Source organism: Hyla sarda, chromosome 9 (assembly GCF_029499605.1).
Source record: "Hyla sarda isolate aHylSar1 chromosome 9, aHylSar1.hap1, whole genome shotgun sequence".
Classification (NCBI taxonomy): domain Eukaryota; kingdom Metazoa; phylum Chordata; class Amphibia; order Anura; family Hylidae; genus Hyla; species Hyla sarda.
The window spans coordinates 151,725,764-151,747,656 of record NC_079197.1 but is presented as its reverse complement, the minus strand read 5'-3'; the positions used below and the strand labels follow the sequence as shown (position 1 = coordinate 151,747,656).

Sequence of the window (21,893 nt, the reverse complement as noted above, 5' to 3'; positions counted from 1 at the left end):
AAAAAAAGATTGCTGTTTCTCTCTCTAATCAACAAACATTGATATTCTTCATCCTCCGACAATATCAAAGGGATATTTAGCATTTTTTGGGTTCCCAAACGGGAAGAGGAAAAGGTATGGTAGCTGTGTTTGTCAGGATGGCCGAGTGGTCTAAGGCGCCAGACTCAAGAGTTGTTTCTTCCCCATACTTGGGTGTTCTGGTCTCCAGATGGAGGCGTGGGTTCAAATCCCACTTCTGACAATGCTTTTTTGGCCTAAGACACAGTCACGTGCCTCTAACTGATATTTTACTTTTAGGAGTCATGAGAGCACATTCTTACGAACGTTAAAAGGAGATGAACACGTCAACCAAGTGCCACTGCGACCACAAAGGGACTCGAACCCTCAATCTTCTGATCCGAAGTCAGACGCCTTATCCATTAGGCCACGCATTCCTGACTGGTTGGCCTGTGTTAAGGATTACGAACCACTTTAAAGCTATCCAAGATGAACTACAATGTGTAAAAGATGATTTCCACTTATCACTGATCTCCCACTTCTGAAAAAAAAAAAGATTGCTGTTTCTCTCTCTAATCAACAAACATTGATATTCTTCACCCTCCGACAATAACAAAGGGATATTTAACATTTTTATTGTTCCCAAGGGGGAAGAGGACAAGTTATGGTAGCTGTGTTTGTCAGGATGTCCGAGTTGTCTAAGGCGCCAGACTCAAGAGTAGTTTCTTCCCCATACTTGGGTGTTCTGGTCTCCAGATGGAGGCGAGGGTTCAAATCCCACTTCCGACAATGCGTTTTTGGCCTAAGACATGGTCACGTGCCTCTAACTGATATTTTACATTAAGAAGTCATAAGAGTACATTCTTACGAACGTTAAAAGAGGAGATGAACACGTCAACCAAGTGCCACTGCGACCACGAAGGGACTCGAACCCTCAATCTTCTGATCCGAAGTCAGACGCCTTATCCATTAGGCCACGCGGTCCTGACTGATTGGACTGTGTTAAGGATTTCGAACCACTTTAAAGCGATCCAAGATTAACTACAATGTGTAAAAGATGATTTCCACTTATCACTGATCTCCCACTTCTGAAAAAAAAAAAGATTGCTGTTTCTCTCTCTAATCAACAAACATTGATATTCTTCACCCTCCGACAATAACAAAGGGATATTTAACATTTTTATTGTTCCCAAGGGGGAAGAGGACAAGTTATAGTAGCTATGTTTGTCAGGATGGCCGAGTGGTCTAATGCGCAAGACTCAAGAGTAGTTTCTTCCCCATACTTGGGTGTTCTGGTCTCCAGATGGAGGCGTGGGTTCAAATCCCACTTCTGACAATGCGTTTTTGGCCTAAGACACGGTCACGTGCCTCTAACTGATATTTAACTTTTAGGAGTAATGAGAGCACATTCTTACAAACGTTAAAAGAGGAGATGAACACTTCAACCAAGTGCCACTGCGACCACTAAGGGACTCGAACCCTCAATCTTCTGATCCGAAGTCTGACACCTTATCCATTAGGCCACGCGGTCATGACTGGTTGGCCTGTGTTAAGGATTACGAACCACTTTAAAGCGATCCAAGATTAACTACAATGTGTAAAAGATGATTTCTACTTATCACTGATCTCCCACTTCAGAAAAAAAAAAGATTGCTGTTTCTCTCTCTAATCAACAGACATTGATATTATTCACCCTCCGACAATAACAAAGGGATATTTAACATTTTAGTGTTCCCAAGGGGGAAGAGGAAAAGTTATGATAGCTGTGTTTGTCAGGATGGCCGAGTGGTCTAAGGCGCCAGACTCAAGGGTAGTTTCTTCCCCATGCTTGGGAGTTCTGGTCTCCAGATGGAGGCGTGGGTTCAAATCCCACTTCTGACAATGCATTTTTGGCCTAAGACACAGTCACGTGCCTCTAACTGATATTTACTTTTAGGAGTCATGAGAGCACATTCTTACAAACGTTAAAAGGAGATGAACACGTCAACTAAGTGCCACTGCGACCACGAAGGGACTCGAACCCTCAATCTTCTAATCCGATGTCAGACGCCTTATCCATTAGGCCACGCGGTCCTGACTGGTTGGCCTGTGTTAAGGATTACGAACCACTTTAAAGCGATCCAAGATTAACTACAATGTGTAAAAGATGATTTCCACTTATCACTGATCTCCCACTTCTGAAAAAAAAAAAGATTGCTGTTTCTTTCTCTAATCAACAAACATTGATATTCTTCACCCTCCGACAATAACAAAGGGATATTTAGCATTTTTAGGGTTCCCAAACGGGAAGAGGAAAAGGTATGGTAGCTGTGTTTGTCAGGATGGCCGAGTGGTCTAAGGCGCCAGACTCAAGAGTTGTTTCTTCCCCATACTTGGGTGTTCTGGTCTCCAGATGGAGGCGTGGGTTCAAATGCCACTTCTGACAATGCGTTTTTGGCCTAAGACACGGTCACATGCCTCTAACTGATATTTTACTTTTAGGAGTCATGAGAGCACATTCTTAAGAACGTTAAAAGAGGAGATGAACACGTCAACCAAGTGCAACTGCGACCACGAAGGGACTCGAACCCTCAATCTTCTGATCCGAAGTCAGACGCCTTATCCATTAGGCCACGCGTTCCTGACTGGTTGGCCTGTGTTAAGGATTACGAACCACTTTAAAGCGATCCAAGATTAACTACAATGTGTAAAAGATGATTTCTACTTATCACTGATCTCCCACTTCAGAAAAAAAAAAGATTGCTGTTTCTCTCTCTAATCAACAAACATTGATATTATTCACCCTCCGACAATATCAAAGGGATATTTAGCATTTTTTGGGTTCCCAAACGGGAAGAGGAAAAGGTATGGTAGCTGTGTTTGTCAGGATGGCCGAGTGGTCTAAGGCGCCAGACTCAAGAGTTGTTTCTTCCCCATACTTGGGTGTTCTGGTCTCCAGATGGAGGCGTGGGTTCAAATCCCACTTCTGACAATGCTTTTTTGGCCTAAGACACAGTCACGTGCCTCTAACTGATATTTTACTTTTAGGAGTCATGAGAGCACATTCTTACGAACGTTAAAAGGAGATGAACACGTCAACCAAGTGCCACTGCGACCACAAAGGGACTCGAACCCTCAATCTTCTGATCCGAAGTCAGACGCCTTATCCATTAGGCCACGCATTCCTGACTGGTTGGCCTGTGTTAAGGATTACGAACCACTTTAAAGCTATCCAAGATGAACTACAATGTGTAAAAGATGATTTCCACTTATCACTGATCTCCCACTTCTGAAAAAAAAAAAAAGATTGCTGTTTCTCTCTCTAATCAACAAACATTGATATTCTTCACCCTCCGACAATAACAAAGGGATATTTAACATTTTTATTGTTCCCAAGGGGGAAGAGGACAAGTTATAGTAGCTATGTTTGTCAGGATGGCCGAGTGGTCTAATGCGCAAGACTCAAGAGTAGTTTCTTCCCCATACTTGGGTGTTCTGGTCTCCAGATGGAGGCGTGGGTTCAAATCCCACTTCTGACAATGCGTTTTTGGCCTAAGACACGGTCACGTGCCTCTAACTGATATTTAACTTTTAGGAGTAATGAGAGCACATTCTTACAAACGTTAAAAGAGGAGATGAACACTTCAACCAAGTGCCACTGCGACCACGAAGGGACTCGAACCCTCAATCTTCTGATCCGAAGTCAGACGCCTTATCCATTAGGCCACGCAGTCTTGACTGGTTGGCCTGCATTAAGGATTACGAACCACTTTAAAGCGAACCAAGACTAACTACAATGTGTAAAAGATGATTTCCACTTATCACTGATCTCCCACTTCTGAAAAAAAAAAAGATTGCTGTTTCTCTCTCTAATCAACAAACATTGATATTCTTCACCCTCCGACAATAACAAAGGGATATTTATCATTTTTAGTGTTCCCAAGGGGGAAGAGGAAAAGGTACGGTAGTTGTGTTTGTCAGGATGGCCGAGTGGTCTAAGGCGCCAGGCTCAAGAGTAGTTTCTTCCCCATACTTGGGTGTTCTGGTCTCCAGATGGAGGTGTGGGTTCAAATCCCACTTCTTAAAATGTGTTTTTGGCCTAAGACACGGTCACGTGCCTCTAACTGATATTTTACATTTATGAGTCATGAGAGCACATTCTTACGAACGTTAAAAGAGGAGATGAACACATCAACCAAGTGCCACTGCGACCACGAAGGGACTCGAACCCTCAATCTTCTGATACGAAGTCAGACGCCTTATCCATTAGGCCACGCGGTCCTGACTGGTTGGCCTTCATTTAGGATTTCGAGCCACTTTAAAGCGATCCAAGATTAACTACAATGTGTAAAAGATTATTTCCACTTATCACTGATCTCCCACTTCTGAAAAAAAAAGATTGCGGTTTCTCTCTCTAATCAACAAACATTGATATTCTTCACCCTCCGACAATAACAAAGGGATATTTTAGTGTCCCCAAGGGGGAAGAGGACAAGTTATGGTAGCTGTGTTTGTCAGGATGGCCAGATGGAGGCGTGGGTTCAAATCCCACCTCTGACAATGCGTTTTTGGCCTAAGACATGGTCACGTGCCTCTAAGGCTGGGTTCACACTACGTTTTGTCCCATACGGGAGCGCATATGGCAGGAGGGAGCTAAAACCTCGCGCTCCCGTATGTGACCGTATGCGCTCCCGTATGCCATTCACTTCAATGAGCCGACCGGAGTGAAACGTTCGGTCCGGTCGGCTCATTTTTGCGCCGTATGCGCTTTTACAACCGGACCTAAAACCGTGGTCAACCACGGTTTTAGGTCCGGTTGTAAAAGCGCATACGGCGCAAAAATGAGCCGACCGGACCGAACGTTTCACTCCGGTCGGCTCATTGAAGTGAATGGCATACGGGAGCGCATACGGTTACATACGGGAGCGCGAGCTTTTAGCTCCCTCCTGCCGTATGCGCTCCCGTATGGGACAAAACGTAGTGTGAACCCACCCTCACTTATATTTTACATTAAAAAGTCATAAGAGTACATTCTTACGAACGTTAAAAGAGGAGAAGAACACGTCAACCAAGTGCCACTGCAACCACGAAGGGACTCGAACCCTCAATCTTCTGATCAGAAGTCAGACACCTTATCCATTAGGCCACACGGTCCTGACTGGTTGGCCTGTGTTAAGGATTCCGAACCACTTTAAAGCGATCCAAGATTAACTACAATGTGTAAAAGATGATTTCCACTTATCATTGATCTCCTACTTCTGAAAAAAAAAAAGATTGCTGTTTCTCTCTCTAATCAACCAACTTTGATATTCTTCATTCTCCGACAATAACAAAGGGATATTTATCATTTTTAGTGTTCCCAAGGGGGAAGAGGAAAAGGTATGGTAGTTGTGTTTGTCAGGAAGGCTGAGTGGTCTAAGGTGTCAGACTCAAGAGTAGTTTCTTCCCCATACTTGGGTGTTCTGGTCTCCAGATGGAGGCGTGGGTTCAAATCCCACTTCTGACAATGTGTTTTTGGCCTAAGACACGGTCACGTGCCTCTAACTGATATTTTACATTAAGAAGTCATAAGAGTACATTCTTACGAACGTTAAAAGAGGAGATGAACACGTCAACCAAGTGCCACTGCGACAACGAAGGGACTCGAACCCTCAATCTTCTGATCCGAAGTCACACACCTTATCCATTAGGCCACACGGTCCTGACTGGCTGGCATATGTTAAGGATTCCGAACCACTTTAAAGCTATCCAAGATGAACTACAAGGTGTAAAAGATTATTTCCACTTATCACTGATCTCCCACTTCTGAAAAAAAAGATTGCTGTTTCTCTCTCTAATCAACAAACATTGATATTCTTCACCCTCCGACAATAACAAAGGGATATTTATCAATTTTAGTGTTCCCAAGGGGGAAGAGGAAAAGGTACGGTAGTTGTGTTTGTCAGGATGGCCGAGTGGTCTAAGGCACCAGACTCAAGAGTAATTTCTTCCCCATACCTGGGTGTTCTGGTCTCCAGATGGAGGTGTGGGTTCAAATCCCACTTCTTAAAATGTGTTTTTGGCCTAAGACACGGTCACGTGCCTCTAACTGATATGTAACATTTAGGAGTAATGCGAGCACATTCTTACGAACGTTAAAAGAGGAGATGAACACGTCAACCAAGTGCCACTGCGACCACGAAGGGACTCGAACCCTCAAACTTCTTATCCGAAGTCAGACGCCTTATCCATTATTCCACACGGTCCTGACTGGTTGGCCTGCGTTAAGGATTTCGAACCACTTTAAAGCGATCCAAGATGAACTACAATGTGTAAAAGATGATTTCCACTTATCACTGATCTCCCACTTCTGAAAAAAAAAAGATTGCTGTTTCTCTCTCTAATCAACAAACATTGATATTCTTCATCCTCCGACAATAACAAAGGGATATTTAACATTTTTAGTGTTCCCAAGGGGGAAGAGGAACTGGTATGGTAGATGTGTTTGTCAGGATGGCCGAGTGGTCTAAGGCGCCAGACTCAAGAGTAGTTTCATATTTGGGTGTTCTGGTCTCCAGATGGAGTCGTGGGTTCAAATCCCACATCTGACAATGCGTGTTTAGCTTAAGACACAGTCATGTGCCTCTAACTGATATTTTACTTTTAGGAGTCATGAGAGCACATTCTTACGAACGTTAAAAGAGTAGATGAACACGTCAACCAAGTGCCACTGCGACCACGAAGGGACTCAAACCCTCAATCTTCTGATCCGAAGTCAGACGCCTTATCCATTATGCCACACGGTCCTGACTGGTTGGCCTGCGTTAAGAATTTCGAACCACTTTAAAGCGATCCAAGATGAACTACAATGTGTAAAAGATGATTTCCACTTATCACTGATCTCCCACTTCTGAAAAAAAAAAAGATTGCTGTTTCTCTCTCTAATTAACAAACATTGATATTCTTCATCCTCCGACAATAACAAAGGGATATTTAACATTTTTAGTGTTCCCAAGGGGGAAGAGGAAAAGGTATGGTAGCTGTGTTTGTCAGGAAGTCCGAGTGGTCTAAGGCGCCAGACTCAAGAGTAGTTTCTTCCCCATACTTGGGTGTTCTGGTTTACAGATGGAGGCGTGGGTTCAAATCCCACTTCTGACAATGCTTTTTTGGCCTAAGACACGGTCACGTGCCTCTAACTGATATTTTACATTTAGGAGTCATAAGAGTACATTCTTACGAACGTTAAAAGAGGAGATGAACACGTCATCCAAGTGCCACTGCGACCACGAAGGGACTCGAACCCTCAATCTTCTGATCAGAAGTCAGACACCTTATTCATTAGGCCACACGGTTCTGACTGGTTGGCCTGTGTTAAGGATTCCGAACCACTTTAAAGCGATTCAAGATTAACTACAATGTGTAAAAGATGATTTCCACTTATCATTGATCTCCCATTTCTGAAAAAAAAAAAGATTGCTGTTTCACTCTCTAATCAACCAACTTTGATATTCTTCATTCTCCGACAATAACAAAGGGATATTTATCATTTTTAGTGTTCCCAACGGGGAAGAGGAAAAGGTATGGTAGCTGTGTTTGTCAGGAAGTCCGAGTGGTCTAAGGCGCCAGACTCAAGAGTAGTTTCTTCCCCATACTTGGGTGTTCTGGTCTCCAGATGGAGGCGTGGGTTCAAATCCCACTTCTGACAATGTGTTTTTGGCCTAAGACACGGTCACGTGCCTCTAACTGATATTTTACATTAAGAAGTCATGAGAGCACATTCTTACGAAGGTTAAAAGGAGAAGAACACATCAACCAAGTGCCACTGCGACCACGAAGGGACTCAAACCCTCAATCTTCTGATGCAATGTCACTCACCTTATCCATTAGGCCACGCGGTCATGACTGGTTGGCCTGTGTTAAGGATTACGAACCACTTTAAAGCGATCCAAGATTAACTACAATGTGTAAAAGACGATTTCCACTTATCACTGATCTCCCACTTCTGAAAAAAAAAGATTGCTGTTTCTCTCTCTAATCAACAAACATTGATATTATTCACCCTTCGACAATAACAAAGGGATATTTAACATTTTTAGTGTTCCCGAGGGGGAAGAGGAAAAGTTATGATACCTTTGTTTGTCAGGATGGCCGAGTGGTCTAAGGCGCCAGACTCAATAGTAGTTTTTTCCCCATACTTGGGTGTTCTGCTCTCCAGATGGAGGTGTGGGTTCAAATCCCACTTCTGACAATGTGTTTTTGGCCTAAGACACAGTCACGTGCCTCTAACTGATATTTTACTTCTAGGAGTCATGAGAGCACATTGTTACGAACGTTAAAAGGAGATGAACACGTCAACGAACATTTATGAGTCATGAGAGCACATTCTTACGAACGTTAAAAGAGGAGATGAACACGTCAACCAAGTGCCACTGCGACCACGAAGGGACTCGAACCCTCAATCTTCTGATCCGAAGTCAGACGCCTTATCCATTAGGCCACGCGGTCCTGACAGGTTGGCCTGCATTTAGGATTTCGAGCCACTTTAAAGCGATCCAAGATTAACTACAATGTGTAAAAGATGATTTCCACTTATCACTGATCTCCCACTTCTGAAAAAAAAAAAAAGATTGCTGTTTCTCTCTCTAATCAACAAACATTGATATTCTTCATCCTCCGACAATAACAAAGGGATATTTAACATTTTTAGTGTTCCCAAGGGGGAAGAGGAACAGGTATGGTAGCTGTGTTTGTCAGGATGGCCGAGTGGTCTAAGGTGTCAGACTCAAGTGTAGTTTCTTCCCCATACTTGGGTGTTCTGGTCTTCAGATAGAGGCGTGGGTTCAAATCCCACTTCTGACAATGCGTTTTTGGCCTAAGACACGGTCACGTGCCTCTAACTGATATTTTACATTTAGGAGTCATGAGAGCACATTCTTTCGAACGTTAAAAGAGGAAATGAACACATCAACCAAGTGCCACTGCAACCATGAAGGGACTCTAACCCTCAATCTTCTGATCCGAAGTCAGACGCCTTATCCATTATGCCACGCGGTCCTGACTGGTTGGCCTGCGTTAAGGAGTTCGAACCACTTTAAAGCGATCCAAGATGAACTACAATGTGTAAAAGATGATTTCCACTTATCACTGATCTCCCACTTCTGAAAAAAAAAAAGATTGCTGTTTCTCTCTCTCTAATCAACTAACTGATATTCTTCACCCTCCGACAAAAACAAAGAGATATTTATCATTTTTAGTGTTCCCAAGGGGGAAGAGGAAAAGGTATGGTAGCTGTGTTTTTCAGGTTGGCCGAGTGGTCTAAGTCGCAAGACTCAAGAGTAGTTTCTTCCCCATACTTGGGTGTTCTGGTCTCCAGATGGAGGCGTGGGTTCAAATCCCACTTCTGACAATGCGTTTTTGGCCTAAGACACGGTCACGTGCCTCTAACTGATATTTTACATTTAGGAGTCATGAGAGCACATTCTTACGAAAGTTAAAAGAGGAAATGAACACGTCAACCAAGTGCCACTGCAACCACGAAGGGACTCAAACCCTCACTCTTCTGATCCGAAGTCAGACGCCTTATCCATTAGGCCACGCGGTCATGACTGGTTGGCCTGTGTTAAGGATTACGAACCACTTTAAAGCGATCCAAGATTAACTACAATGTGTAAAAGATGATTTCCACTTATCACTGATCTCCCACTTCTGAAAAAAAAAAGATTGTTGTTTCTCTCTCTAATCAACAAACATTGATATTCTTCATCCTTCGACAATAACAAATGGATATTTATCATTTTTAGTGTTCCCAAGGGGGAAGAGGAAAAGGTATGGTAGCTGTGTTTGTCAGGATGGCCGAGTGGGCTAAGGCGCCAGATTCAAATGTAGTTTCTTCCTCATACTTTGGTGTTCTGGTCTCCAGATGGAGGCGTGGGTTCAAATCCCACTTCTGACAATGCTTTTTTGGCCTAAGACACGGTCACGTGCCTCTAACTGATATTTTACATTTAGGAGTCATGAGAGCACATTCTTACGAACGTTAAAAGAGGAAATGAACACGTCAACCAAGTGCCACTGCAACCACGAAGGGACTCAAACCCTCAATCTTCTGATCCGAAGTCAGACACCTTATCCATTAGCCCACGCGGTCCTGACTGGTTTGCCTGTGTTAAGGAGTCAGAACCACTTTAAAGCGATCCAAGATTAACTACAATGTGTAAAAGATGATTTCCACTTATCACTGGTCTCCCACTTCTGACAAAAAAAAAAAGATTGCTGTTTCTCTCTCTAATCAACAAACATTGATATTCTTCACCCTCCGACAATAACAAAGGGATATTTATCATTTTTAGTGTTCCCAAGGGGGAAGAGGAAAAGGTATGGTAGCTGTGTTTGTCAGGATGGCCGAGTGGTCTAAGGCGCCAGACTCAAGAGTAGTTTCTTCCCCATACTTGGGTGTTCTGGTCTCCAGATGGAGGCGTGGGTTCAAATCCCACTTCTGACAATGTGTTTTTGGCCTAAGACACGATCACGTGCCTCTAACTGATGTTTAACATTTAGGAGTAATGAGAGCACATTCTTACGAACGTTAAAAGAGGAGATGAACACGTCAACCAAGTGCCACTGCGACCACGAAGGGACTCGAACCCTCAATCTTCTGATCCGAAGTCAGACGCCTTATCCATTAGGCCACGCGGTCATGACTGGTTGGCCTGTGTTAAGGATTACGAACCACTTTAAAGCGATCCAAGATTAACTACAATGTGTAAAAGACGATTTCCACTTATCACTGATCTCCCACTTCTGAAAAAAAAAGATTGCTGTTTCTCTCTCTAATCAACAAACATTGATATTATTCACCCTTCGACAATAACAAAGGGATATTTAACATTTTTAGTGTTCCCGAGGGGGAAGAGGAAAAGTTACGATACCTGTGTTTGTCAGGATGGCCGAGTGGTCTAAGGCGCCAGACTCAATAGTAGTTTTTTCCCCATACTTGGGTGTTCTGCTCTCCAGATGGAGGTGTGGGTTCAAATCCCACTTCTGACAATGTGTTTTTGGCCTAAGACACAGTCACGTGCCTCTAACTGATATTTTACTTCTAGGAGTCATGAGAGCACATTCTTACGAACGTTAAAAGGAGATGAACACGTCAACCAAGTGCCACTGCGACCACGAAGGGACTCAAACCCTCAATCTTCTAATCCGAAGTCAGACGCCTTATCCATTAGGCCACGCGGTCCTGACTGATTGGCCTGTGTTAAGGATTTCGAACCACTTTAAAGCGATCCAAGGTTAACCACAATGTGTAAAAGATGATTTCCACTTATCACTGATCTCCCACTTCTGAAAAAAAAAAAGATTGCTGTTTCTCTCTCTAATCAACAAACATTGATATTATTCACCCTCCGACAATAACAAAGGGATATTTAAAATGTTTCGTGTTCCCAAGGGGGAAGAGGAAAAGTTATGATAGCTGTGTTTGTCAGGATTGCCGAGTGGTCTAAGGCGCCAGACTCAAGAGTAGTTTCTTCCCCATACTTGGGTGTTCTGGTCTCCAGATGGAGGCGTGGGTTCAAATCCCACTTCTGACAATGCGTTTTTGGCCTAAGACACAGTCACGTGCCTCTAACTGATATTTTACTTTTAGGAGTCATGAGAGCACATTCTTACGAACGTTAAAAGGAGATGAACACGTCAACCAAGTGCCACTGCGACAACGAAGGGACTCGAACCCTCAATCTTCTAATCCGAAGTCAGACGCCTTATCCATTAGGCCACGCGGTCCTGACTGATTGGCCTGTGTTAAGGATTTCGAACCACTTTAAAGCGATCCAAGATTAACTACAATGTGTAAAAGATGATTTTCACTTATCACTGATCTCCCACTTCTGAAAAAAAAAACGATTGCTGTTTCTCTCTCTAATCAACAAACATTGATATTCTTCACCCTCCAGCAATAACAAAGGGATATTTAACATTTTTAGTGTTCCCAAGGGGAAAGAGGAAAAGGTATAGTAGCTGTGTTTGTCAGGATGGCTGAGTGGTCTAAGGCGCCAGACTCAAGAGTAGTTTCTTCCCCATACTTGGGTGTTCTGGTCTCCAGATGGAGGTGTGCGTTCAAATCCCACTTCTGACAATGTGTTTTTGGCCTAAGACACGGTCACGTGCAACTAACTGATATTTTAATTTTAGGAGTCATGAGAGCACATTCTTACGAACGTTAAAAGAGGAAATGAACACGTCAACCAAGTGACACTGCAACCACGAAGGGACTCGAACCCTCAATCTTCTGATTCGAAGTCAGACACCTTATCCATTAGGCCACGCGGTCCTCACTGTTTGGCCTGTGTTAAGGATTCCGAACCACTTTAAAGCGATCCAAGATTAACTACAATGTGTAAAAGATGATTTCCACTTATAACTGATCTCCCACTTCTGAAAAAAAAAGATTGCTGTTTCTCTCTCTAATCAACAAACATTGATATTCTTCACCCTCCGACAATAACAAAGGGATATTTAACATTTTTAGTGTTCCCAAGGGGGAAGAGGACAAGTTATGGTAGCTGTGTTTGTCAGGATGGCCGAGTGGTCTAAGGCGCAAGACTAGTTTCTTCCCCATACTTGGGTGTTCTGGTCTCCAGATGGAGGCGTGGGTTTAAATCCCATTTCTGCCAATCCGTTTTTGGCCTAAGACACGGTCACGTGCCTCTAACTGATATTTTACATTTATGAGTCATGAGAGCACATTCTTACGAACGTTAAAAGAGGAAATGAACACGAGAACCAAGTGCCACTGCAACCACGAAGCGACTCGAACCCTCAATCTTCTGATCCGAAGTCAGACACCTTATCCATTAGGCCACGCGGTCCTGACTGGTTGCCCTGTGTTAAGGATTCCGAACCACTTTAAAGCGATCCAAGATGAACTACAATGTGTAAAGGATGATTTCCACTTATAACTGATCTCCCACTTCTGAAAAAAAAATTGCTGTTTCTCTCTAATCAACAAACATTGATATTCTTCATCCACCGACAATAACAAAGGGATATTTAACATCTTTAGTGTTCCCAAGGGGAAAGAGGAAAAGGTATGGTAGCTATGGTAGCTATGGTAGCTATGGTAGCTATGGTAGCTATGGTAGCTATGGTAGCTATGGTAGCCATGGTAGCTATGGTAGCTATGGTAGCTATGGTAGCTATGTTTGTCAGGATGGCCGAGTGGTCTAAGGCGCCAGACTCAAGAGTAATTTCTTCCCCATACTTGGGTGTTCTGGTCTCCAGATGGAGGTGTTGGTTCAAATCCCACTTCTGACAATGTGCTTTTGGCCTGAAACACAGTCACGTGCCTCTAACTGATATTTTACATTTAGGAGTCATGAGAGCACATTCTTACGAACGTTAAAAGAGGAAATGAACACATCAACCAAGTGCCACTGCAACCACGAAGGGACTCGAACCCTCAATCTTCTGATCCGAAGTCAGACGTCTTATCCATTAGGCCACGCGGTCCTGACTGGTTGGCCTGTGTTAAGGATTCCGAACCACTTTAAAGCGATCCAAGATGAACTACAATGTGTAAAAGATGATTTCCACTTATAACTGATCTCCCACTTCTGAAAAAAAAAGATTGCTGTTTCTCTCTCTAATCAACAAACATTGATATTCTTCACCCTCCGACAATAACAAAGGGATATTTATCATTTTTAGTGTTCCCAAGGGGGAAGAGGAAAAGGTACGGTAGCTGTGTTTGTCAGGATGGCCGAGTGGTCTAAGGCCCCAGACTCAAGAGTAGGTTCTTCCCCATACTTGGGTGTTCTGGTCTCCAGATGGAGGCGTGGGTTCAAATCAAACTTCTGACAATGCGTTTTTGGCCTAAGACACGGTCACGTGCCTCTAACTGATATTTTACATTTAGGAGTCATGAGAGCACATTCTTACCAACGTTAAAAGAGGAAATGAACACGTCAACCAAGTGCCACTGCGACCACGAAGGGACTCGAACCCTCAATCTTCTGATCCAAAGTCAGACGTCTTATCCATTAGGCCACACGGTCCTGACTGGTTGGCCTGTGTTTAGGATTCCGAACCACTTTAAAGCGATCCAAGATGAACTACAATGTGTAAAAGATGATTTCCACTTATAACTGATCTCCCACTTATGAAAAAAAAAGATTGCTGTTTCTCTCTCTAATCAACAAACATTGATATTCTTCACCCTCCGACAATAACAAAGGGATATTTATCATTTTTAGTGTTCCCAAGGGGGAAGAGGAAAAGGTACGGTAGCTGGGTTTGTCAGGATGGCCGAGTGGTCTAAGGCGCCAGACTCAAGAGTAGTTTCTTCCCCATACTTGGGTGTTCTGGTCTCCAGATGGAGGTGTGCGTTCAAATCCCACTTCTGACAATGTGTTTTTGGCCTAAGACACGGTCACGTGCAACTAACTGATATTTTAATTTTAGGAGTCATGAGAGTTCATTCTTAAGAACTTTTAAAGAGGAGATAAACACGTCAACCAAGTGCCACTGCAACCACGAAGCTACTCGAACCCTCAATCTTCTGATCCGAAGTCAGACACCTTATCCATTAGGCCACGCGGTCCTGACTGGTTGCCCTGTGTTAAGGATTCCAAACCACTTTAAAGCGATCCAAGATGAACTACAATGTGTAAAAGATGATTTCCACTTATAACTGATCTCCCACTTCTGAAAAAAAAAGATTGCTGTTTCTCTCTAATCAACAAACATTGATATTCTTCATCCACCGACAATAACAAAGGGATATTTAACATCTTTAGTGTTCCCAAGGGGAAAGAGGAAAAGGTATGGTAGCTATGGTAGCTATGGTAGCTATGGTAGCTATGGTAGCTATGGTAGCTATGGTAGCTATGGTAGCTATGTTTGTCAGGATGGCCGAGTGGTCTAAGGCGCCAGACTCAAGAGTAATTTCTTCCCCATACTTGGGTGTTCTGGTCTCCAGATGGAGGCGTGAGTTCAAATCCCACTTCTGACAATGTGTTTTTGGCCTAAGACACTGTCACGTGCCCCTAACTGATATTTTACATTTAGGAGTCGTAAGAGCACATTCTTACGAACGTTAAAAGAGGAAATAAACACGTCAACCAAGTGCCACTGCAACCACGAAGGGACTTGAACCCTCAATCTTCTGATCCGAAGTCAGACGCCTTATCAATTAGGCCACACGGTCCTGACTGGTTGGCCTGTGTTAAGGATTCCGAACCACTTTAAAGCGATCCAAGATTAACTACAATGTGTAAAAGATGATTTCCACTTATCATTGATCTCCCACTTCTGAAAAAAAAAAAGATTGTTGTTTCTCTCTAATCAACAAACATTGATATTCTTCATCCTCCGACAATAACAAAGGGATATTTAACATCTTTTGTGTTCCCAAGGGGGAAGAGGAAAGGGTATGGTAGCTGTTTTTGTCAGGATGGCCGAGTGGTCTAAGGCGCCAGACTCAAGAGTAGTTTCTTCCCCATACTTGGGTGTTCTGGTCTCCAGATGGAGGTGTGCGTTCAAATCCCACTTCTGACAATGTGTTTTTGGCCTAAGACACGGTCACGTGCAACTAACTGATATTTTAATTTTAGGAGTCATGAGAGTTCATTCTTAAGAACTTTTAAAGAGGAGATAAACACGTCAACCAAGTGCCACTGCAACCACAAAGGGACTCGAACCCTCAATCTTCTGATCCGAAGTCAAACGCCTTATCCATTAGGCCACGTGGTCCTGACTGGCTGGCCTGTGTTAAGGATTACGAACCACTTTAAAGCGATCCAAGATTAACTACAATGTGTAAAAGATGATTTCCACTTATCACTGATCTCCCACTTCTGAAAAAAAAAAAGATTGCTGTTTCTCTCTCTAATCAACAAACATTGATATTCTTCACCCTCCGACAATAACAAAGGGATATTTAACATTTTTAGTGTTCCCAAGGGGGAAGAGGACAAGTTATGGTAGCTGTGTTTGTCAGGATGGCCGAGTGGTCTAAGGCGCAAGACTCAAGAGTAGTTTCTTCCCCATACTTGGGTGTTCTGGTCTCCAGATGGAGGCGTGGGTTTAAATCCCATTTCTGACAATCCGTTTTTGGCGTAAGACACGGTCTTGTGCCTCTAACTGATATTTTACATTTATGAGTCATGAGAGCACATTCATACGAAAGTTAAAAGAGGAAATGAACACAAGAACCAAGTGCCACTGCAACCACGAAGCTACTCGAACCCTCAATCTTCTGATCCGAAGTCAGACACCTTATCCATTAGGCCACGCGGTCCTGACTGGTTGCCCTGTGTTAAGGATTCCAAACCACTTTAAAGCGATCCAAGATGAACTACAATGTGTAAAAGATGATTTCCACTTATAACTGATCTCCCACTTCTGAAAAAAAAAGATTGCTGTTTCTCTCTAATCAACAAACATTGATATTCTTCATCCACCGACAATAACAAAGGGATATTTAACATCTTTAGTGTTCCCAAGGGGAAAGAGGAAAAGGTATGGTAGCTATGGTAGCTATGGTAGCTATGGTAGCTATGGTAGCTATGGTAGCTATGGTAGCTATGTTTGTCAGGATGGCCGAGTGGTCTAAGGCGCCAGACTCAAGAGTAATTTCTTCCCCATACTTGGGTGTTCTGGTCTCCAGATGGAGGCGTGAGTTCAAATCCCACTTCTGACAATGTGTTTTTGGCCTAAGACACTGTCACGTGCCCCTAACTGATATTTTACATTTAGGAGTCGTAAGAGCACATTCTTACGAACGTTAAAAGAGGAAATAAACACGTCAACCAAGTGCCACTGCAACCACGAAGGGACTTGAACCCTCAATCTTCTGATCCGAAGTCAGACGCCTTATCAATTAGGCCACACGGTCCTGACTGGTTGGCCTGTGTTAAGGATTCCGAACCACTTTAAAGCGATCCAAGATTAACTACAATGTGTAAAAGATGATTTCCACTTATCATTGATCTCCCACTTCTGAAAAAAAAAAAGATTGTTGTTTCTCTCTAATCAACAAACATTGATATTCTTCATCCTCCGACAATAACAAAGGGATATTTAACATCTTTTGTGTTCCCAAGGGGGAAGAGGAAAGGGTATGGTAGCTGTTTTTGTCAGGATGGCCGAGTGGTCTAAGGCGCCAGACTCAAGAGTAATTTCTTCCTCATACTTGGGTGTTCTGGTCTCCAGATAGAGGCGTGGGTTCAAATCCCACTTCTGACAATGCGTTTTTGGCCTAAGACACGGTCACGTGCCACTAACTGATATTTAAATTTTAGGAGTCATGAGAGCACATTCTTACGAACGTTAAAAGAGGAAATGAACACGTCAACCAAGTGACACTGCAACCACGAAGGGACTCAAACCCTCAATCTCCTGATCCGAAGTCAGACACCTTATCCATTAGGCCACGCGGTCCTGACTGATTGGCCTGTGTTAAGGATTCCGAACCACTTTAAAGCGATCCAAGATTAACTACAACGTGTAAAAGATGATTTCCACTTATCATTGATCTCCCACTTCTGAAAAAAAAAAAAGATTGCTGTTTCTCTCTAATCAACAAACATTGATATTCTTCATCCTCCGACAATAACAAAGGGATATTTAACATCTTTAGTGTTCCCAAGGGGGAAGAGGAAAAGGTATGGTGGCTGTGTTTGTCAGGATGGTCGAGTGGTCTAAGGCGGCAGATTCAAAAGTAGTTTCTTCCCCATACTTGGGTGTTCTGGTCTCCAGATGGGGGTGTGGGTTCAAATCCCACTTCTGACAATGCTTTTTTGGCCTAAGACACGGTCACGTGCCTCTAACTGATATTTTACATTTAGGAGTCATGAGAGCACATTCTTACGAACGTTAAAAGAGGAAATGAACACGTCAACCAAGTGCCACTGCAACCACAAAGGGACTCGAACCCTCAATCTTATGATCCAAAGTCAGACACCTTATCCATTAGGCCACGCAGTCCTGCCTGCTTGGCATGTGTTAAGGATTCCGAACCACTTTAAAGCGATCCAAAATGAACTACAATGTGTAAAAGATGATTTCCACTTATCACTGATCTCCCACTTCTGGAAAAAAAAAAGATTGCTGTTTCTCTCTCTAATCAACAAACATTGATATTCTTCATCCTCCGACAATAACAAAGGGATATTTAACATTTTTAGTGTTCCCAAGGGGGAAGAGGAAAAGGTATGGTAGCTGTGTTTGTCAGGATGGCCGAGTGGTCTAAGGCGCCAGACTCAAGAGTAGTTTTGTCCCCATATTTGGGTGTTCTGGTCTCCAGATGGAGGCGTGGGTTCAAATCCCACTTCTGACAATACGTGTTTAGCTTAAGACACGGTCACGTGCCTCTAACTGATATTTTACATATATTTTACGATCATTAAAAGAGTAGATGAACAGGGGGCGTGGCGTGATGCCGAGGAAGATGGTCGCACTGTGTTAGTGCTTTGCCACCACGAGGTCCTCTGCCAGCTACATTTGTCTGCACCGCTGCCTGCTATATGGGGAAATCCTCACGGAGGACCCCCAGAAGACCCCCCACTGCTACCCACCCTCCCTCAGCCTCTGGGGACATCAGGAAGTTCCTGGGACCGGCCCTCACTCCGGGACTCGCGGGCCTGCACTCGGGGGGAAGCCCTGCCTACAGTTTCCGCTCCCGGCCAGAACCTCCGGCGCCTTCCTCTGCTCCAGCAGCCCGTGTCCTCCAGCCAGCGCTCCCTACCAGCGGTGTCTCCAGCTTACCTGCATCCCGTTCCTCCAGTCCCACAGTAGGAGAGCCTTCCTCACCTCCGGAGCCTGCCGCAACAGCTCCCGACGTCCTGGTCTTCCTGCTAGTCCCCCGGGCAGCAGAGGTGAGAGCTGCGGACCCGGGCGCACAGCTGTGCTCTCCTCTCCCCAAGGCTAGTCCTCCTATACGGGCCTCCTCCTGCTGTGCCAGCCGCTTGTCACCTCTGCAGTGCCCTTCATATAAAGGGCTGCAGGCTGCCCCTTTGACCACCTGGGCTACATTTGTGAGGGGGACCTCCATCCCACCCCCCCTGTCCTCAGACTCCCCTGACTCTGCTACCTCTGCATCCTCCCTGCCTCCTTTATTGGAGGCCCTGCAGGCCACCCCAGACTGGACTGCGCCCCTGTCCTTCCAAGACCTGAGGGGCCCGGCTGATCCTCTTACCCTCGACTCACCTGGGGTGCCCCACCTGCACACCTCACTGCAGGTCTCTACTCTACTCTACTCTTGCCGCCTTGGATATTGTATTGCCTCCTGCTCAAATGCCTGGCACTCGCTCCCACCCTGCGGGGCGGGGGGGGGGATCCCCCGCCTGGGTCGGCTCACCTGGCTCAGATCTTGAGCCCTCTGGCCAGCCGGCTCCCACTTCAACTCCTATTGATTTTTCTCAGCTGTTGTCCCTTCTCCCCTCTGAAGAGGAATTCCGCTCGATTACTGAAGTGAAAGAAGCTCGCAGGGCAGAAATTGCTGTTCTGCGGAAAGATGTTGCTGACCGGGTTGATACGCTAGAGGAGACCCATGATTCTACCAGGGACTATGTTGCGCAACTTCAGTCCACAGTGGCGGCCCAGTCGGACTTCCTCAGTGATATGCACAACCATACTTGGGTGTTCTGGTCTCCAGATGGAGGCGTGAGTTCAAATCCCACTTCTGACAATGTGTTTTTGGCCTAAGACACTGTCACGTGCCCCTAACTGATATTTTACATTTAGGAGTCGTAAGAGCACATTCTTACGAACGTTAAAAGAGGAAATAAACACGTCAACCAAGTGCCACTGCAACCACGAAGGGACTTGAACCCTCAATCTTCTGATCCGAAGTCAGACGCCTTATCAATTAGGCCACACGGTCCTGACTGGTTGGCCTGTGTTAAGGATTCCGAACCACTTTAAAGCGATCCAAGATTAACTACAATGTGTAAAAGATGATTTCCACTTATCATTGATCTCCCACTTCTGAAAAAAAAAAAGATTGTTGTTTCTCTCTAATCAACAAACATTGATATTCTTCATCCTCCGACAATAACAAAGGGATATTTAACATCTTTTGTGTTCCCAAGGGGGAAGAGGAAAGGGTATGGTAGCTGTTTTTGTCAGGATGGCCGAGTGGTCTAAGGCGCCAGACTCAAGAGTAATTTCTTCCTCATACTTGGGTGTTCTGGTCTCCAGATAGAGGCGTGGGTTCAAATCCCACTTCTGACAATGCGTTTTTGGCCTAAGACACGGTCACGTGCCACTAACTGATATTTAAATTTTAGGAGTCATGAGAGCACATTCTTACGAACGTTAAAAGAGGAAATGAACACGTCAACCAAGTGACACTGCAACCACGAAGGGACTCAAACCCTCAATCTCCTGATCCGAAGTCAGACACCTTATCCATTAGGCCACGCGGTCCTGACTGATTGGCCTGTGTTAAGGATTCCGAACCACTTTAAAGCGATCCAAGATTAACTACAACGTGTAAAAGATGATTTCCACTTATCATTGATCTCCCACTTCTGAAAAAAAAAAAAGATTGCTGTTTCTCTCTAATCAACAAACATTGATATTCTTCATCCTCCGACAATAACAAAGGGATATTTAACATCTTTAGTGTTCCCAAGGGGGAAGAGGAAAAGGTATGGTGGCTGTGTTTGTCAGGATGGTCGAGTGGTCTAAGGCGGCAGATTCAAAAGTAGTTTCTTCCCCATACTTGGGTGTTCTGGTCTCCAGATGGGGGTGTGGGTTCAAATCCCACTTCTGACAATGCTTTTTTGGCCTAAGACACGGTCACGTGCCTCTAACTGATATTTTACATTTAGGAGTCATGAGAGCACATTCTTACGAACGTTAAAAGAGGAAATGAACACGTCAACCAAGTGCCACTGCAACCACAAAGGGACTCGAACCCTCAATCTTATGATCCAAAGTCAGACACCTTATCCATTAGGCCACGCAGTCCTGCCTGCTTGGCATGTGTTAAGGATTCCGAACCACTTTAAAGCGATCCAAAATGAACTACAATGTGTAAAAGATGATTTCCACTTATCACTGATCTCCCACTTCTGGAAAAAAAAAAGATTGCTGTTTCTCTCTCTAATCAACAAACATTGATATTCTTCATCCTCCGACAATAACAAAGGGATATTTAACATTTTTAGTGTTCCCAAGGGGGAAGAGGAAAAGGTATGGTAGCTGTGTTTGTCAGGATGGCCGAGTGGTCTAAGGCGCCAGACTCAAGAGTAGTTTTGTCCCCATATTTGGGTGTTCTGGTCTCCAGATGGAGGCGTGGGTTCAAATCCCACTTCTGACAATACGTGTTTAGCTTAAGACACGGTCACGTGCCTCTAACTGATATTTTACATATATTTTACGATCATTAAAAGAGTAGATGAACAGGGGGCGTGGCGTGATGCCGAGGAAGATGGTCGCACTGTGTTAGTGCTTTGCCACCACGAGGTCCTCTGCCAGCTACATTTGTCTGCACCGCTGCCTGCTATATGGGGAAATCCTCACGGAGGACCCCCAGAAGACCCCCCACTGCTACCCACCCTCCCTCAGCCTCTGGGGACATCAGGAAGTTCCTGGGACCGGCCCTCACTCCGGGACTCGCGGGCCTGCACTCGGGGGGAAGCCCTGCCTACAGTTTCCGCTCCCGGCCAGAACCTCCGGCGCCTTCCTCTGCTCCAGCAGCCCGTGTCCTCCAGCCAGCGCTCCCTACCAGCGGTGTCTCCAGCTTACCTGCATCCCGTTCCTCCAGTCCCACAGTAGGAGAGCCTTCCTCACCTCCGGAGCCTGCCGCAACAGCTCCCGACGTCCTGGTCTTCCTGCTAGTCCCCCGGGCAGCAGAGGTGAGAGCTGCGGACCCGGGCGCACAGCTGTGCTCTCCTCTCCCCAAGGCTAGTCCTCCTATACGGGCCTCCTCC

The 21,893-nt window shown here is 44.7% G+C and overlaps 14 non-coding genes across 14 annotated transcripts; 7 read left to right on the top strand and 7 right to left on the bottom strand.

Annotated features, from left to right (window-relative positions):
* Positions 1 to 131: 131 nt before the first annotated feature.
* On the top strand, positions 132 to 241 carry TRNAL-CAA (transfer RNA leucine (anticodon CAA)). Its single transcript has 2 exons — positions 132 to 169; positions 196 to 241. It is a non-coding gene; the product is annotated as a tRNA-Leu (tRNA).
* Positions 242 to 908: 667 nt separating this feature from the next.
* TRNAR-UCG (transfer RNA arginine (anticodon UCG)) lies at positions 909 to 981 on the bottom strand. The gene has a single exon. It is a non-coding gene; the product is annotated as a tRNA-Arg (tRNA).
* Positions 982 to 1,768: 787 nt separating this feature from the next.
* Positions 1,769 to 1,878, top strand: TRNAL-CAA (transfer RNA leucine (anticodon CAA)). The gene is made up of 2 exons: positions 1,769 to 1,806; positions 1,833 to 1,878. It is a non-coding gene; the product is annotated as a tRNA-Leu (tRNA).
* A 980-nt stretch (positions 1,879 to 2,858) lies between these two features.
* Positions 2,859 to 2,968, top strand: TRNAL-CAA (transfer RNA leucine (anticodon CAA)). The gene is made up of 2 exons: positions 2,859 to 2,896; positions 2,923 to 2,968. It is a non-coding gene; the product is annotated as a tRNA-Leu (tRNA).
* A 669-nt stretch (positions 2,969 to 3,637) lies between these two features.
* On the bottom strand, positions 3,638 to 3,710 carry TRNAR-UCG (transfer RNA arginine (anticodon UCG)). The gene has a single exon. It is a non-coding gene; the product is annotated as a tRNA-Arg (tRNA).
* A 474-nt stretch (positions 3,711 to 4,184) lies between these two features.
* Positions 4,185 to 4,257, bottom strand: TRNAR-UCG (transfer RNA arginine (anticodon UCG)). The gene has a single exon. It is a non-coding gene; the product is annotated as a tRNA-Arg (tRNA).
* An 800-nt stretch (positions 4,258 to 5,057) lies between these two features.
* On the bottom strand, positions 5,058 to 5,130 carry TRNAR-UCU (transfer RNA arginine (anticodon UCU)). The gene has a single exon. It is a non-coding gene; the product is annotated as a tRNA-Arg (tRNA).
* A 3,257-nt stretch (positions 5,131 to 8,387) lies between these two features.
* TRNAR-UCG (transfer RNA arginine (anticodon UCG)) lies at positions 8,388 to 8,460 on the bottom strand. Its single transcript has one exon. It is a non-coding gene; the product is annotated as a tRNA-Arg (tRNA).
* Positions 8,461 to 9,797: 1,337 nt separating this feature from the next.
* On the top strand, positions 9,798 to 9,907 carry TRNAL-CAA (transfer RNA leucine (anticodon CAA)). The gene is made up of 2 exons: positions 9,798 to 9,835; positions 9,862 to 9,907. It is a non-coding gene; the product is annotated as a tRNA-Leu (tRNA).
* Positions 9,908 to 10,346: 439 nt separating this feature from the next.
* Positions 10,347 to 10,456, top strand: TRNAL-CAA (transfer RNA leucine (anticodon CAA)). The gene is made up of 2 exons: positions 10,347 to 10,384; positions 10,411 to 10,456. It is a non-coding gene; the product is annotated as a tRNA-Leu (tRNA).
* Positions 10,457 to 10,578: 122 nt separating this feature from the next.
* On the bottom strand, positions 10,579 to 10,651 carry TRNAR-UCG (transfer RNA arginine (anticodon UCG)). The gene has a single exon. It is a non-coding gene; the product is annotated as a tRNA-Arg (tRNA).
* A 1,562-nt stretch (positions 10,652 to 12,213) lies between these two features.
* TRNAR-UCG (transfer RNA arginine (anticodon UCG)) lies at positions 12,214 to 12,286 on the bottom strand. The gene has a single exon. It is a non-coding gene; the product is annotated as a tRNA-Arg (tRNA).
* A 5,896-nt stretch (positions 12,287 to 18,182) lies between these two features.
* Positions 18,183 to 18,292, top strand: TRNAL-CAA (transfer RNA leucine (anticodon CAA)). The gene is made up of 2 exons: positions 18,183 to 18,220; positions 18,247 to 18,292. It is a non-coding gene; the product is annotated as a tRNA-Leu (tRNA).
* Positions 18,293 to 21,170: 2,878 nt separating this feature from the next.
* Positions 21,171 to 21,280, top strand: TRNAL-CAA (transfer RNA leucine (anticodon CAA)). Its single transcript has 2 exons — positions 21,171 to 21,208; positions 21,235 to 21,280. It is a non-coding gene; the product is annotated as a tRNA-Leu (tRNA).
* Positions 21,281 to 21,893: the final 613 nt, after the last annotated feature.